Source organism: Vicugna pacos, chromosome 5, assembly GCF_048564905.1.
Source record: "Vicugna pacos chromosome 5, VicPac4, whole genome shotgun sequence".
In the NCBI taxonomy this organism is placed as follows: Eukaryota; Metazoa; Chordata; class Mammalia; order Artiodactyla; family Camelidae; genus Vicugna; species Vicugna pacos.
Window position 1 is genome coordinate 19,678,401 of NC_132991.1, and position 17,210 is coordinate 19,695,610.

Below are 17,210 nucleotides of genomic sequence, written 5' to 3' on the forward strand. Positions count from 1 at the left end.
TTTGGACAATGATATTAGAAAATAAGCTTTTCAAATTGAGATTAGAAATATTTCTAAACACATGTGTTTGGTAAGATTCTTAGTCTACAAATTTAACCATGAGGAAGTAGCTTCTCCATACTACTATACTCCTCACACACACATGCACAGCCACGCACTGACAGATTACCTTGGTATGTTGTAACTCCCATAATGGGGAAAGGGATTCTAATCTCCAGTCTTTTGCCGTCAATTCTCACATCCTCCTCGCACTCAATTTTCTCAACTAATTTTCTTGAAGTTTCTATAAAGTTGGGATAGAATACTTGCAGGCACCTGTAATGCGCCAACAAATGAATGTCTTATTCTAGCAACACTCTTAAAAAATATCATCTATTATGGTGAGTTATTGTGGTTTTATTTTCATTTTGTGAGACTCCTCTGCAAGATAAATAGTCCAAGATGTCCTAGATGAATACCTTTGCTTATGAGTGTACAAGGGGAGTTACTTAATGCAAGGAAAGCTAAGTTATAAAAATACTTTAAATCCTCTAATTTGAAGGCTCATATATAATCAGTCTTGAAATATTTATATCCCCCTAATAACTGAGTGACCCAACCATCTGTCACTGAACACAGTCCTATAATTATAGGCTAATGATGATAAGGAGAACTTATATGTTTAAAAGTCCTTTAACTAATATATTATTTCTACTTGAGAATTTTGGGTAACTAGAACTCTGATCATATGCTAAATATCTTTTCCTTCTTGAATTTTTTTTTTAAATTTGTATTTAAGTTACAACAACTTAGACCTAGAATCAAAGTCAAATCTTGATGATTTTTGTCACCATCTGTGTAACCTAGGATAAATCACTAGGATAAATTATATTAACTTCATTTATTTTTTCATTACATTGTAGATGATCACGGATGCAGTAATATGTATATACATACTTTCTTCTCTAATTGCTTCATTTTGGTATACTGTATATTTAGAAGAGTAAGGTCTATTCACAAGAAAACATCAATCAAAGATGTTTGATACAAGGATTATATAAGCATTTACTTTTTCCTCATATGTGTAAGAATGTTTATGACTAGGGCAAGCTTGTTTTTCAAACATCTGTGCCATTATTGTTCTTGTAATCTACTGCTGCATTACAAAATATCCCCAAACTGGAAGCTTAGGAGAACAATCATTTCCTTTTCTCTGTAGTTCACAAGCTGGACAGTGCTTATTGCTGTTTCATGTGGCAGCAGCTAGGGCAACTTGACTAACGCTGGCTGATCCACTTCCAAGACTGCTCCCCACACAGAGGGCAAATTGGTACAGCTATTAATTGGGAATCAAGTTCAGACTATCAGTTGGAGGATTTGATACCACCATGTAGGGTCGCTCCAGGAACTGCCTGGGCTTCCTCACAACATGGTGACTAAACTCTAAGTATTCCAAAGGGAGCATCTCGGGAAGTAAGCATTTTAAGAAGCCCAGGCAGAAGCATCAAGGCTTCTGTGATTTGGCATCAGAAGTCCCATAAAGTAAACCTCCACTGTATTCTTTCAATGACTCAAGTCACAAAACCAGCCCAGTTCAGGGGAGGAGTCCATCTTCTTTCAATGAGAAAAGTAATAAAGTTTGTACTTATCTTTCATTTACTGAAGACTGTCTCCCTCAAGATACTTTATTAAGAACTGCTAACTGAGGCCTCTATCTTTTCCTTTAATTATATTTCCCATCTAAGTTGGAGTTAACAATGATGTGATTAGGTTTATAATTCTGTTTCACTCTAATGAGACAGCTGTAAAAAAAATCATTAATTATCATTTGAAATGGTGAATTTAAAAGTAAAATGAGATATATACAAAGAGATGTGGAGACAGAGGAAAGGCATTCACCAACTTTGAAGCTAGAGAACACTTTGGAGAGGAACTAACAATGAACTAATTCTTTAAAAATGATTCAGAGTATGAATGAAGGGCCATCATGAACCCATGCACAGGTGTCCACTATGAAACACATATAACTGCACTTGGAAGATCCTGAGTTGTCATGTGGGAAAGGGCAAAATTTATTCTAGGCACTAAGAGCACCACTTTCAAGGGCATGCAATGATGGCAAAAAAAATCAGTTGGGTTTAGAGAAATATGAGAATTTTAATATGGTTAGTCAACATCAAACAGATTAATTTAGGATGTGACATTCTGAGATGCTAGCTGAAGCAATGTAGCAAAAAATTTTTAATACTAATATATTTTTAACTAACTAATTTGTTTTTAATTTAATTTTCTCCCTGCCTTTCACCTATTCAATCAGGTATTAAGACAGATGCTATATTGTCTCCAAGAAAGTTCACAGCAAGGGAGAAAGCAGAAGTAGTTGGATTTGAGGGAAAAAAAAAAAAACAATCTTCTCTTCTTTGGAGTAGAATACTATGCACTAAGTAAGGTAAATCTAGAAGAAGGTACAGAGAAAGAAGCTAACAATTTAAGTAATTGTTTGTTACTCGTCTATAATAACCTTCAAAAATCGGCACACTAGAACAGTCATTTATTTTTACCTATATTATTCACTAGTCTTCTTTTTACACAGACTGAAGCACAGAGAGAAGGATAAATATATTACACCCATTTTTTCCCATTTCTACTCAGCTTATGGAAATGTAGCAGGCTCTGTTGTGCACTTTAACTAAAACAGTCCTGCTGAGAAAGGCACTTCCCAGACAGGGATTTCATTTTTCATGCAGTCCCCAGACACACTGTATAAATAATGCATACATTACTCCTGCTTGGATAGGGCGATGTTTCACCTGTAAGGATGCCCCTCCAGGAAGCCACTGTCACTTCACTTGTAGTCATGCTCTTGTAATTTTTGAAAAGGTTAGCACAGTTTTATCTTTAATAGCCACTTGATCATTGCAGAGATTAACAAGTCATGCTGGAGACATTAGTCAGGAAAGCCTTGGAATACATCTTGAGGTCTTTACATCCCCCCAGACTGTGCAGCAGCACATTGATGGGTATTTCCATGCTGCTATCTCTAAATTACATGCAGGAATTGAATGGGTATGTTTATTAGATATGAGCCCATTGGTTTTTAATCAAATTTAGAGAGCTGCGAATAGAGCTATTCACCAAGCTTTAGCTTCCACTGACAGTAATGAATTTATCGTTCTCCCCATGATATTACTCATAGGAAAGTCACACCATTTTCTATTAGGTCCCCTGAAGGTTCTGTGATGAACTAGGGGACCAGTGACTTACCAAGCAAAGCAAAGGCAGAGCTTCTGAATTAATGTCTGATCGCAATTTAAGCAAAAATAATGTAGAATAAGGAAAAGCTATATAATGGATATTTTCGAGGTTCTTCCAGATAGCTAGTGTTACAATAAATAAAATATAGTGGAAGAAATAATAAACTGCACCACTGAAATGCCCACTACTCCTTCAAGACTCTCACCTTCATCAAAACTTCCCAGACATTTCTCACTGCCATTGAAGTTAAACATATTCCAATCCCTGAGATATACCAAAGATTCAATACCTATTTTATAGAACAGGGTTGGCAAATTGCAACCTGGGGAACAAATCCAGTACTCTACCAGTTGTAAACAGTTATACTGGAATACAATCATGCTTATTCATTTATTTGTTTTCTATAGCTGTTATCATGCTAAAACAACAGTTGAGTAGTTACAACAGAGACAGGAGGGCCAGCAAAATATCCTAAAATATTTTTTCTCTAGCCCTTCACAGAATATATTTGCCAATTCTTGCAAAGGTACTAGTGCTGAGAAATTAGTTTTTTCTAGATATGTGAATTTTTAACGACATTTAAGAGTTTAACCCTTCAAATAGTTTAATTCTTTTAATACAGTATATACATTTCTTTAACATCTTGAAACATCTGATGTAATTCTTTTTGTAATATACATTTTCTGCCACCTTTAACACAGCATATTCAAATGATTTAAATTTCACTTGATGACTTTTTAAATCTCACTTAATTTTTCACTATAAATTCAATCAATACTTTTACTGTGCTAGAGGTATTGGGCAGGGTACAGGAGTAAATGAGCATTTATCCTAAGAACAGGCAAGCACTTTCTTTAAAAAAAAAAAAAAAGAAAGAAAGTCCCCTGATGATAGCCAGGGTTTTGCTCATTTGATTCTTTACACAAAGGTAAAGTGAAGGACATAGAAAGAACCTGGTTTCACTCTAAGGCTGCATTTCTGCAAAGATGAATTTTATAATGAAAGATTGAAGTAGACTTTTCCCAGGTGGTTTTCTCACCCGTCAGGAAATCATTATCATCACCACTATTTCTATCCCTATCCTTAGATTTGTCACTGGCATCCAAAACTCTGCCTGTGAGCTCCACATCACTGGAGCAATGAAGATAAGGTACCTCCTTGGCAGCGTGTACCTATTCGCCAATTTTACAAGGTGGGAGGCAGACGTGTCCATTGCCATTAAGAAAAAATGACAGAATATTTTGCTAAGGATTAAATCTTAGAAAACTCTTACAATATGAGAGGTAAAGTTTTATACATATAAAGAGTGAATTTTCTTCTTTTAAGAACACTACAACATATACATAGTAAAAATTATAATGGTAAGATCCAGTGAATTTTCTGTATATTGTTCACATGTTTGACAAGCTCGCATTTGTAATATTTTATAGACTAAATTATATTCTGATTTACAGGGTAAATAAATGAAGCAAAACTGTCAAGTAAGAAAATGGTAAAATAAAAATCCTCTCAATCATTAATCTTTCTCTCACAAAGTGAGTTGTACAGTATTCTATCGATAGGTTGTTAGCTTTGCCATGGCTATAAAATAATCTTTCATTGATGGAGATATGAGTCTGATAAATTATTTTTTCATTATAATTTGTTCAAATACAAAGGGAATATCTCAATTATATATGCCTTACATGGTATTTGTGAGTAAAATACTTGTAAATCAAGTGGTAGGATGCCACCTGGTACATAAACAGCCTTAATTAATAGTAGCCATTATTATTATTTCTGCTGTCAGTGTATTAGAGTGCTCTTTGGAAAGAACAGACAAATATGAGGCATAATTGAACACTTTTGGGTAATGTTCTCAATCACAAATTAATTGTACATTTTTTTGAAATTATATAGTAATAAAATATGTCACATAATACTTGAATTTTACAAGTATTTTAAAACTGTTCAAGAGATCAATGTATCAAATAAATATTCTTTATAGCATTGATTTGCACAGACTTTATATACAGTAACAATAATATTTAATCTTTCATTCCGATCATTTCCTAACCCAAAAGCAAGCTACAAATTCAATGCAATCCTGATCAAGATTCTTACGACATTTTTTGCAGAAATATAAAAATCTAAGCCAAAGTTCTTATGAATATCAAGAGATTCTGAATAGACAAAATAATCTTGGAAAAGAAGAATAAGTTTGAGGATTTAAATATCCTAGTATCAAAAGTTACTACAATGCTACAACAATCAAAGCAATGTGGTATTGGCATAAAGACAAAAAACAGAAACACAGACCAATGTAATAGAATGCAGAGCCCAGAAGTAAATCCTTGCATACGGAGTCAGATGATCTTTGACAGGGGGCTAAGACTATTCAACGCAGAATAGTGTGTCACATGAATACTGTTGAGAAATATAGATATCAACATGCAAAAGTCTGAAACTGGATCACTACTTTATATCATATACCAGGATTAAATCAAAATGTATCAAAGATGTAAATATAAGCGCTAAAATACTAAGAAGAAAACATAGGAAAAAAGCTTATAACATTGGATTTGGCAACGATTTCTTGGTTATGAAACAAAAAGCATAAGCAACAACAACAAAAAAATAGAAAAATTGGACTTTATCAAAACTAAAAACTGTTGTGCATCAAAGAACATCAAAGTGTTGGCAAGGATATTTAGAAGTTTGAACCCTGTGTATTGCTAGTGGGAATGTAAAATGGTGCAGCTGCTATGGAAAACAGTACGACAGTTCCTCAAAATATTACACCAGGAATTACCTTATGATCCAGCAATTCTACTTCTGGGTATATACCCAAAAGAACTGAAAACAGGGACTTGAATAGATGTTGGTACAACAATTTTTATAACAGCATTAGTCACAATAGCTAAAAGGTGCAAACAATACAAATGTTTATCAACAGATGAATGGATAAGGAAAATGCACAGATCCATATGGTGGGATGTTATTCAGCTATAAAAAGAAAGGAAGCACTGATACATGTTACAACATGGATGAATCTTGAAAACATTATGCTAAGTGAAATGTGCCTGCCATAAAAGGACACTTATTGGATTATTCCACTTATATGAGGTATTTAGTCAAATTCATGGAGACAGAAAGTGGTTACCAGAAGCAGAGAAGAGGGGAAAATGAGGAGTTGTAGTTTATGGACACAGAGTTTCAGTTTGGGATGATGAATAGTTCTGGTAATGGGTGATGGTGTTGATTGCACAACAATGAGAATATATCTAATGTCACTGATGTGTAATGCTTAAAAATAGTTAAAGTGGTAAATTTTATGTTATCTGTATTTTACCACAATAAGAGACAAAAACAAAAAAGAAAACTTCCTGATTTGATGTTCCAGACAAAGTGACCAATGAGTTGTTATCCAACTGGTCATATATCTGAAATTGACAAAAAGATTTCTAGTACCCAGTGAATTCCCCATCTGTTTGAATTAGCTTTAAAGAATATGAAGCAGGAATTAACATTCAGCTAAACAGCAGCTGAATGGGAAATCTCACAACATCTTAGTGTAGCTTCCACGCTCTCCCACTGCAAAGGACATGCTTAGTTGTAAGACAGGAGTTTAGACAAGTAAGCCCCTCTTCAACACAGGACACACATCCTGTCTGTTCTGTATTTATTCACCTTATACAGCCCACATAAGAATCTGCATCAAGTATCATGCTCCCAGTATAACTACTCAATCAGGGGTTTCACTAAAAACTACCGATGGCGTTCTGCATTACCCCTACTCACCAGTCCGGGGAACAGTATCAGGAGAAGATAAATGTAGGTTCATATTTTCAAGTGTCTCTGGGTTTGGGATACAATTTCACACCAGCTGTTCACCCTTTACCTACAGATGCTGGTCCAGATGTTTGACTCTGCTGTAGGTTAGATCCTCCCATTAGAGTGCTCAACTTAAAGCCCACAGAATACAACTTAGCACTTGATTTTATAATGACATTTTAAATAGTTTTTGCCTGTCAGTACAAAATGAGTCAAATTAGCCGTAGCCAGGCACCAAATAAAGGAAATCCACACACGGGAGACAGGTGCTCCATGACAGAACTAGCTGCAGGCCATGGTGGGTTCCAGACAGGAATCAACAAGCTAAAAGATGGGCATCACAGACGGCAACAGACAACTAACTGTGCAGGCAGAGAGACATTCCGAGTGAGAAGTTTAGGTAGTGGCTGGCAGGATGACAAAATGTGGGAATGAGAGATTGGCAGCAGGTAGCTGGATGAAGCGTGGACACTGGTCATCAGGTAGGAGTTAGCAGGGTTGATATCATGGGTCTGGGTTTCAGAAGATTCTGGGAAGACTAACATGTACAGGACATGGTTCTTGACGCAGAGGGACAGTTTACTAATGGTAGGACTCTTAGAATATCTGCAGATAAAAGGACAAATCAAGATACCAATTCCTAGAAAAGAGGCACAAGTCAAGATAAAGAACATCAGTAAGACAGCTAATGCTCAGGTTAGCTGCTGACTTGTACTCTAAATTCTCCTCAACATGATGGAAATTGCTCCTTGTATTAAGAAGGGCTTCTTAAAAATGAGGGTTACACATTCCAGTTGTGGAAATGATCCAGACCTTCTCTTTACGTGAAGAAACCTCCAACATTCCTATTGTGCTGTTGATATTTAATTGTCTCTAGCTTCTCTTCTGTGTTACGATAGTCACTCACAGAGCTGGCTGGCTGTTCAGGAGGATATAGCTAATACTTGCTGATTCCTGAGTGCACTCAAAGAGAAAGAATGTACATGTTGGCAAGAGTAGGAAAATGTACACTTTTATACATTTATCATACAGGGCATTTTCAGAGGATAGTTTGGCATTATCTATTAATGTTAAAATTATTAGCTATTTAATCCAGAAATTCCATACCTAAGAATCTTTCCTGAAGACTGTACAAAGATACAAGTCGAGGGATACTAATTGAAAATTTGTTATAACCAAAAATTAGAGACTCTACATCATGCAGCTGTGATGATGATTAATATTAATATCTGTAATATTTACAAAGTGCACAGAATATTTATAATTATAAAATTCAAAGAATAAAGTCAGGCATACAGGAAATGCTTGTTGAATAAAACACACATGCCCCTAAAAAGCAGAACAGTTGATAAATATTGCCTTATTTAAATAATGGAATATATGATGCTCTTAAAAATAGTGAGGAAATATTTCATAAAGATACGTTATCGAGTGGAAAAGTAGTTTAAAAAACCACGTATGGTGTGATTACATTCTTATAAATACATGTACATAAAATATACATGAAATATGTAATAGAATACCTAACAGACATACAAATATAAAGTATTTTTTGTTAGTTATCCTAATCAAATGGGTTTAATCATTTGGATATTCTGTTGAGAAAATTATTAATCAATATTGAGATAAGGACAAAGAATAAAACTCCTAGCATCGCCTTTATTTCTGTGAGGTTGTTGTGGACAACTGTTTAAACTAAAGCATTTACCACCAGCTCCAAAAGAAGCTACCAACAAAAAAGCTCAAGGTTTCTGAAAACATTCCTATTAGCCAAAGAAAACCAAAACCAGAGAAACTCCCAGATAAGAAAGATTGGATGTTGGGTGGGTACTGAGAAGGTGTTTGAGTACTGGAGATTGAGGTGTGCTAAGAAACTCTTTTTAATTTCCTTATTTATTAAGGTTTTCAGTGGAAGCCCTGACTCTGCAAAGGGGATTTCCCTTATGTAAAGTCCAGAGTGAAAGTCAGTTTTCCAATTTTAGAAGTTTTTCCTGAAACCTAATTTTGACCATTCTTTTTCATCTCACATCTCTTTCTAACTTCTGTGTTATTTCCTGTGTTATGTAAAACTTAAATTGATTGCCTCATATCTTCTTAAATAAATTGAAAACTTTTTGGAGGAGTAACTGTAAATTATATTTCACCTCTTCGTCATAGATTCTAAAGACAGCACTTTGCATACTATGGGTTTTCTGTAAATCCTAACTAAATGTGTAAATAAAATTCAGCTTTAATGTGATTAAACAATAGTGATAGAGGCCCAATCCTAGTGATAGATGGCATGATAATTATGATTTTTATTATTTTTTTTACTATAATTATCACCAGAATTTTAATGCAATTAGAAATCTAATTATTTATAACTGAAATGCCTGTTGTCCATTAACATACTCACCTGAATATATTTAGATTTCCCCAATGTGTTTTTTTTTAATATTCTAACAATTTAGGCCTAGAAAAAACTTTATAAGGTGCAATTAATTTTTTCACCCTAGAGGGTTAACAGTCTCTTTTGCACATGAAGTTTGTATGCCTAGAAACTTCAATGCTTTGCCACCTAATTCTGAGCTTTTGGAAAAAGTAGTGCAAGTGGTTTCAAACTTTCTCCTGTTTATTCCTACTAGAAAGCTCTTGCAACTGCTTACAAATGGCAGAAAACTATAACCACCACTAAATATTCAGAAAAAGTTTTACTGCAATTAAATAAAATCGAAGTATATCTTTTTAAAGCCTCAAATGTAATAGGACAGATTTAAAATTCAGTTCAGGTAATGATCAAAGTAATGTTAAATGCTAAGAGCTTTATCTATGCAAATATCTGTCCTTTAGAAATGAATGAAGACCATAAATGAGGAATAAATAGTTTTAACTCTATTTACTCATTCACTTTAAATAATGTGACATAATCTGTATTATTGTCTTAGAATTCAGTTTTTAATGGTAGATATTTAGAAGCTCATACTTTCTCTTCCTATTACACTTTGTTACCCACTCCAGTAGCTTCACAATTCAGTATCTTCCTCAAAAACAACTCCTCAGAAGTCATAGTGAGTCCAAGGTAATTGTATCTAATGGCTCCACAATGATCTGAATTATATCTCTAAGGCAATTTTGCTCTTTGATGCCGACTTTCAATAGCACTTCTTTGGCTTCTAAATACAGTAGTTTTTAAGAAGTTGCATTTTTCCCACAAGATCTAATGACCTCTAAGTCCACTTATGCAACGAATATAATCATGTCTAACTTTTCTTTAACAGCTTAAAACAATGTGAAAGATTCTTGAAAAAAAGAAATCAATGGCAAAAAATAAAAAAACACTTGGTGAGGATTATTCTGAAAATTTTGGTTTTCATTGAGGATGTAATCTTGGTAATATTTGGCAATGTTAAAATGGGAGATAAGAATGTGTTTTCAACCTTCTGAGTACCCCTTTTATTTTATTCCTATCCCCCCTTTCCCAGTGTTGTTTTTTTATCTTTTGTACCCACTTGTGTATGTGAATCACTGACCTACAGCTGGTTAACCCTAAGTGAGCTATTATTGTGACATCTTTGCTTTGACCTTGTTTTTACAACATTGAAGACAGGTCAACTGCCACCCAATTCTATCCTAAACTGGCCACTCTCTATTAATTTTCTAACTGAAATAAAATATAGAGATGTTTTAATTCTCATCAGCTCTTTCTATAGCTTGGTTATATGTTCATACTGGACAATATAAGTCATTATTCTGAATTAGTTTTTTTTTTTTTTAACTTTGTGTATGATGTCTATTAGCAACAAATACAGTCCCACCACCATGTACTTGCAGAAGTGGGTTCAGATTTTCTGGGACATGAAGCTTAAATAAATATGTGGTCTTATTACAGTAAAATAACAGAATGAGTAAATAAAAATTAAATACAAACATGACTGTTCTTTTGTGTGAATGAAGAAATATAATAATAAATAAATTCACAAAAGGTGATCTATTGCAAGTAAAAAATCCAGAAAATATTATTGTTTGTATCTAACATATTTCTAAGATTCCTTTTTCTACATTTTTGTTGTTTAACCTAGAAATCTTTGGTTGCCTTTGGGTAAGACAATCATTTCATAATCCCTTTTTCTGAGGAGATTATAAATGTAGTCCAGTCTTTCCTCTATGCTGCTTGATGAATTTATTATTATTATTATTATTACTACTATTATTGTTAATTGGACAGCATCAAATCCCATACAGACTTACTTTGTGCTTAGAGTAATACTACAGATTTTTGGTTACAAACTCATGAACTGTGATGTTATACCGTGTATGATTATCTGTCAAGACTAAAAATAATGCATTGTGCATTTAAAATTACATGTGCATTAAAACTACACATTCCTGACGGAACTTATGCTCTTCATTGGCATATTTAGGAAGCTTATCCTTTGCTTACAATTTCATGCATTTGATAATAAGAAAAAACCTCTACGTAGTGGTTTATGGTACCAAATATTTCAGATCTTATTTCATCTCCACTTCCCCCATAAGCCCAGAAATGTCTACTACTGTTGAACATAAAAATATCGTTAATGACTCCAAACCCTACACTTTTGGGTCTTGATTTGGAGAAGTCCTCACAGTGGAAGGGAGCCACATATTCCTGGAAGCCAAGCCTACTCTAAGACAGTTGCAAACCACATAAATATATCTTGTTCAACCCAAACTAAAAGTATTCTCAATTTAATACTGACAACGTATTAACTGAATCTTAAACATTCCTATAGACACATACAATGTTGTAGAAGTTACAGTAGAAGGAGCCATGGACTTAGCTGATTGGAGGAAAAATACCTTAATTTTTTGCAAATTTGGCAAACACATATGACCACATAAACATATAATTCTAAGGTCCATTCCAGTGTTCTAGAAGTGGTATTCCGAACACGACTGAGTTTTATTTTAAATTTATCTCTGAGTATACACAATATTTTAAAAAGTTGGTTGGTCTCTTCACATATAACATCTCATTTTATTCTCTCAATCAATCCTGACATTTTTGGAGTATTCTTGTTTTGCAAATAACAAATTGAAGACTTGATTAAGTTACAAGATTCCCAAGATTCTACAAGGAATAAATGACTAAATCAGAATTTCATTCAAGTCTGTATTTTTCTAAAGCCTGTACTAGGCTCTTTATGCAGGTCAGTCACAGACAACAGTGGGCAAAATAGCTGATGTTTTTCATAAAAAATTAAGTTTGCAGCTTCATCCCAGGATCTCAGGTTATTCTGTTGTAGGTGAAATGAGGACAGCTCACTGAGAATCTCTGTTTTGCATCACTTCTCTGATTATCTTCTAATTCCTTAATGCTTATTAAAATTAATTATGAACCAAGCATTCACCTACCTGGTTAGAAACTGTCACTAGTAAACCTGACCTAAGGTAAAAATCCTTGGTTAGAAATTAATTCATCCATGGAAAAAAATATGATTTCAGAGAGAGGCAAAGAAGAATCTTTTGGGGGGCATTTTTCACATACATCTCCTTGTTTGTAAGCAACCTCATTGTCATTATCAGGTATTTATAATTATGTTAGCCTTAGAATATCTACTTTCATCTCTTACCTACGTAAACGGCTTGATCTTGATCCACGAAGGAAGTCTTCAGTTATTTCTAAGTCCCATGGCTCACATGGATGGAGAAGCTGACTCCAGATACTAGGCTTCTTTCAGTCAGGGAGTTGATTCTGGAAGAGAACAGCAGAAGTAAAATTCCAAGAAGATAAACCATGACATGAAAGGGCCTCGTAGAGCTCATGAATGAGAAAAGCTGGGAGACCAAAATTCACACTAGGGAAGCTGTACTCAACGTGTGCGTGTGCGTGTATATATATAAATATATATATTTTTTGTTTGTTTTTACAGGCTCAGTCACACTGCAAATACCTTTGTGCTCATGGCTTCCTTTTATTTTTTACTGGGCAGGAGGCAATCAGGACTAGCTATGGGCACATTTGCTCATGTGGAAAGCTGTTGAAACACTTCTGCTTCACCAGGCCAGGGTGTTTTCCGACATAGAGGAAAGCAGTCCACGTGCTTGGTCTAAAGAACTGGTGGAAACCTTCTCTTTTGTAAGAACAAGCACTCATTCACATGTGATATTTTCTTGAAATGTATTTTTACACAATTTTTAATAATTTATTATTAAAAACACTAAGTTTTTTTTCTATTCAAAGTAATATGTTGGGAGATGTATTTCTTGTCCTCTAGGCAGATGCAGCAATTGTTAAAACTATATGACCATACAGAGGAGAACAATCTGTCTCTTTTCTTCATATACCAATGGCCATTTTGCATACAATCAAATATAAACTCCAACAAACCAGAGGGCCTATATACCATTTTTCTGTATCTGGTGGATTTTGCCAATAGTACACAATGAGTCAGGAAAAAATGAAGCTTTCTCTGTAACAGTATACTGTAATTCTGTACAGCTTACACTGAGGTTATATGCCTAGTTAATTCATAGCAAGGATGACCCTAGTGAAGAATGTCTTAAAAAAAAAATCACAGAAAATTTATTGAACCATTTGGATTCCTCTGGATTTTTATAAAATCAGCTACTCAACAAGATACGATCCCAAATCTACAGACGCCAAGTAGTTACAAACAAAGCCCCCTCACAAACATATTTTGTAGTTAATATACTGTACTGATGGCCACACAGGGTTCAATTTTCTATACCATATTGCCAGATAAAAGAGTTTTTGAAAATTCACACAGCTGGTTTTCAAAACAACCCCCTATTTCATCAAGTTTAATTTACAGGAGTAAACTTCAAGCATGGACGAGAATTGAACAACACTCGTTTGGCACCAACTTCGGCAATAAATGTAAAGGCAAACAGCAGGCACATCCACATTCACAAAAGACAGGAGCACCTGCTTTCCACCTGCAAAACAGAGTACTTTCCATCCGGGTCAAGGATACAGAATGTGATTTACAACTGAGTACATCAATTTAAGGTAATTTTTATCTCAGAAGAGAAGAGACTATACAGTATAATTAAAATAACCGTTGTTTAGTGTTCTTAGAATCAAAATTCTAAAGGCCCCTTTAGCAATGTCTATCATGCTGTTTCAAAATTAATCAAGCCATCAACAAATATGTTATTATTATTATTACTATTATTATTATTATTATTGTTATAAGTTTGACATAAGAATTATTTTGAGCTGAAGGCATGTGAGTTTCTAAAATCTCTGATCTTCCTAAAAGCAGAACCTTCCCAAAGAATTCAGCTGTCATAAATTCCCTCCCCAGGAATTCTCTTCTTGGAAACAAGGACTGAAGAAGTCAGCAATAAATCCCAGCAAATGTCAGAAAACTATCATAGAGCCTATCTTTTTTCCTAAGGGCCTATTATCTTTCAAAGATTCCTTTCTGTTTTCATAAGTGCCTTTCCCTTACCCTTCCAAGTTATTTGTTCTCAAGGAAGCACCTGTTTTGTCCCTCCCTTTCCCCAGTAAGATGGTATACAAGCTCTCAAAGCTCAACACTCCTTTGGGTATTGACTTCTTTCCATGATGCCCCCATGCATGTAAAATAAAAAATTAACCAATGTATACACCTTTTCTCCTGTTAATCTGCCTGTTGTCAGTTTAATTCATAAACTGTGTGCCCCTCTTCCTCCCCTAAGCATTGAACCTAAAAGGGTAAAGAATTTTTTCCTCTCCTACAGTTCATAACTATACTTTATTCAACTAAAAGCTTTCCAGCAAACAAATTGCTGAGTGATCTTTATATGCCTCAGATTCTCAGAGCTAACTGGCTGAATAAGGAACAAAAGAACTTGCTATGTAATGGAATTTAAAAACTAAACACACACACACTCTCAGATTTATTCAATACTGTGCCCTGTATAATTCTCTTAATTTAACAAGTTCTCAGCTTTCTCTCTATAAAAGAAGTTGTTCCCCAAGATTAATGCATTCTTCAAGATGTTAATAGGTATTTTGTAAAGTAAAGAAGTGAATATAGGAGAGGTACAGAATTATTGTTAAATGTTGGAAACACTGGGGAAATAAAGTTGAATATATTTATTACAATATGATATTTCATCAATTTAAATACACTAATATGTGTTTTGACTCTCTTAGAAATGCTTAATTTACAAATGAGTCCAAGGAACAATTCATATTGATGGAGCTAAGAGTCCTTTTTAGCTTTTGAAATGCATAATTGTATAAAATACCAGGCCAACAGTTTAGCTTCACGAAAATTTGCTTGGCCTGCTTTCTGAAAGTAATCTAATCATATTCTACATCAAGGTGAATACAAGAAAATTGGAATGACCAATTGATAAACTGGAAATATTAACACACTCTGAGAAAATTCTATAATGGCTTTTACTTCTTTCAATTACAATACAAGTAAGATTAGTTTTTAAATTAACTTTAATTTAACTACTTTACAGCATTCTACCTATAAGGAAATGTTTCTTAGCTTAAATTCTAATATATAAAGAAGACATATAGTCAAATACTGTTTGAACACTTAGTGCTGTCATTCTTTAGACTGCTACAGTAGTAGGACCAATGAATGAGCCAACCTAACCTGATTTGGGGGTAGAGAGCAAACCACTATCACCGTGTTACTCTAATAATAATGATAAAAACAGCAATGGTCATTTTATATTGGGCTTTAATTTATCAGTTAGGTATTGTGTTAAAAGATTTAGAGGTATTATAATTTTGAAACCAAGTTCCTTCAAAACTGAGTTCCCTTGATGAGTTTATGATTAACCTCTCTATTCAAAACTTTATTCCTTTTCTCATCCAGCCCTTGTTCCCCTCAGGACTGAGGAATAATACTCTTAATTATTCCTCAAGCGATATTCATAACAATATGACACATACATGAGCTGTTTTGTAGAAGCTATGATTCCTACTTTGTAGAGTTTTGACTACATGCTGACCACAAACACAGCCATAGGCCCCAGACTGGTTGGAACTAGAGAGTTGATGATTAAGATTTTCAAAATATAACCCTATCACTTCACCACAAATCAACCAGAAGACTGTCCATGATCACGCACCCTGCGGCCCTCACCCCTAATGTTGCCTTTAAAAACCCTTGCCTGTAAGCCACCAGGGAGTTTGGCTCTTTTGAGCATGAGCTGCCAGTTCACCTTGCTTGGCACCCAGCAATAAATGCTGTACTTTTCTTCACCACAACTTGGTGCCAGTAGACTGGCTTTAGTGCACATTGGGAGGGTGGACCTGAGTTTGGTTGGATAATAATTTTAATTTTAACACATGCCCTAAGAGATAGATAAAATTTTTATTATAATGAAAAGCTAAGTTTTAGAAATGTTAAGATACTTTAAGGGAGGTTAAAAACCTCTTCCTCCACCTTCCTAGTTTTAATGGCTAGGGCCTACACATAAAACTGATTAAAACAAATAACATGAGAAAAGAACAGATTAAAGCATATGCATACACAAGGGAATTCACAAGGAAATGTGACTCAAGGAGAAATTCTGAATTTGAAGGATGTATATACCATCTTGGTTAGACAAAGGAAAAATAGTTTGGGGTTTCTAGGGGGGTGGGTAAATTATGGGAAGGAGATCTGAAAATGTGTAAAAAAATGGTAAACAAAGGTTGTTTAGTAAGGACTGTAAGGCAGATTTAAATCAGTGCCTTCTCCAGTGATGAATTGTTGAGGGTATTCCTCCTAAACCTAGTAAGAAAAACAGAGACACCTTTGCAAAGGGAAATTTCCTCTAAAAACGTTTATCTTCTTTACAAAAGGGAAAATTATGCTTTTTAGTTTTCCCTTTATCTCCTCCTCTTTAATTCCCTTCAGCTCAAAATAATTCTTACCCAAAAAAAACATATTTTGGGGTAGCATATTCTGATCCTCTTCAATCCTTCACCAAAGTCAGATAGGTGATAAATTGTGGTGCAAGGATTTGACATCTGTAAGCCATTTCCTAATTAAGGATGCTGTACTTCAAACACATAATAATCTGACACATTTAACCATACACATTTTAAGTATGATATTTCCTGGCTTTGTGGCATTAATGATAAAGTACTTTCTCCAAATAGCTATCAATTGGAATCATATTTATAAAGCTGAACCTTACTTATTTGTTGTCTACTGATAAAAAAAATGTCCTTGACTGGCTTA

At 34.4% G+C, this 17,210-nt stretch overlaps 1 long non-coding RNA gene across 6 annotated transcripts in view; it reads right to left on the reverse strand.

Moving 5' to 3' along the window:
* LOC116280648 (uncharacterized) overlaps nt 1-17,210 on the reverse strand; it is a 524,367-nt gene that overhangs the window by 255,814 nt on the left and 251,343 nt on the right. For all 6 annotated transcript variants that reach the window (XR_012072552.1, XR_012072553.1, XR_012072550.1 and 3 more), the window contains one exon: nt 12,639-12,760. This is a non-coding gene — a long non-coding RNA (uncharacterized lncRNA). The remainder of the gene's footprint in view (nt 1-12,638; nt 12,761-17,210) is intronic.